The 1,516-nt window shown below is 46.4% G+C and overlaps 1 pseudogene; it reads right to left on the bottom strand.

The window, feature by feature from the left end:
• Positions 1-882: 882 nt before the first annotated feature.
• LOC102752894 lies at positions 883-1,508 on the bottom strand (annotated as a pseudogene).
• Positions 1,509-1,516: the final 8 nt, after the last annotated feature.

The raw sequence follows: 1,516 nt of genomic DNA, 5'->3' as shown, positions 1-1,516 counted from the left end.
TATTTAGGTCCATTGCCCACTTTTTGGTTGGATTTTTATCTTCCATTTGTTAAGTTGTATGAGTTCCCTATACATTTTGGAGATTAAACCCTTACCAGATGTAATATTGGCAAATATGCTCTCCCATGCAGTGGGCTTTCTTGTTGTTTTGTTGATGGTTTCTTTTGCTGTACAGAAGCTTTTTATTTTGTGTAGTCCCATTTGTTTATTTTCTCTTTAGTTTCCCTTGCCCTATCAGTGAGAGTTTTTATCAAGAAAGGGTGTTGGATTTTGTCAAATGCTTTTTCTTCTTCAATTGATATACTATGTGATTTTTATCTTTCAATTTGTTATGTGATGTATCACGTTTATTGATTTGCGGATATTGTACCATCCTTGTACCTCCAGGATAAATCCTACTTGGACATAGTGTATGCTCTTTCTAATGTAACTAGAGGCCTGGTGCACAAAATTTTGTGCACTCACGGGGGGTCCCTCAGCCCGGCCTGTGCCCTCTCGCTGTCTGGGACTCCTTGGGGGATGACCACCTGCTGGGAGATTGGGCCTAAGCTGGCAGTCAAACATCCCTCTGGCAGCCTGGGAGTCCTTGGGGGATTTCCACTTGCCAGCGGGGAGCAGGTCTAAGCTGCAGTCGGACGTCCTTAGTGCTGCTGAGGAGGTGGGAGAGGCTTCTGCCCCCACTGCTGTACTGGCAGCCGGCACCCTGGCTTGTGGCTGAGCAGAGCTCCTCTCCGTCCTCTTCTTAAAGATTACACATCAACATTTCATATAATACTGATTTGGTGGTGATGAACTCCTTTAGCTTTTTCTTGTCTGTGAAGCTCAATTTGCATATTACCCTTTTATTTATTTTATTTTTTTAAAATTGTTTTTGCAGTGTCTAATGTTTAATCCAGATGCCAAAATGCAAGCTTACCCTGAATGGCTGGACCCCAAGCAAACAGATAATACCAACTCAAATTCAGGTCGACAATCGTTTCATCTCTGGGAACATTCACAGGGCGTTTAAATCTGCAAGTGACTTGATTGTTCTCATACACTCCTTCATCTCTGGCAGGATTCCTCTGGATCTCCTTTGCCCACTGGCCTACGTTATAGAAGTGCTGTATGCGGATCCTGCCATTGTCATCATCGACGCAGGCCATGACACTGTCACCACCCATTTTCCTGTCTGAAGAGAATCCAACTGCTACCCAGCCATCTGTGTCCGCACTCAGCTCAAATTCCACATCGGCCCCTATTATCTGGTAGCTAAGGAAGTAGTCACAGGTCTCTGCATTGCAGCCTGGTTTCCCGTATCTAAAGCATCCCTTAGTTTCACCGCAGTCATCCACTTTGGTTTTAGCAAATGGATCCACAGGAAGAGCAGTAGGGGAAGGGTAACCTTCCTCCGACAGGTAGCGCAGGTCATAGAACTCCCTGGTGAAAGTGCTGTAGGAGGAGTCATGGTGCTGCACTGCTTTGTGGGCACCCGTGTCACCCTGCATGCGGCCTCCGCGTCCCCGCCCCCCCGGCC

Source organism: Myotis davidii, unplaced genomic scaffold, assembly GCF_000327345.1.
Source record: "Myotis davidii unplaced genomic scaffold, ASM32734v1 scaffold24, whole genome shotgun sequence".
NCBI classification, from domain to species: Eukaryota; Metazoa; Chordata; class Mammalia; order Chiroptera; family Vespertilionidae; genus Myotis; species Myotis davidii.
The sequence above is the reverse complement of the archived record's forward strand: the minus strand, read 5'-3'. Positions and strand labels throughout refer to the sequence as shown.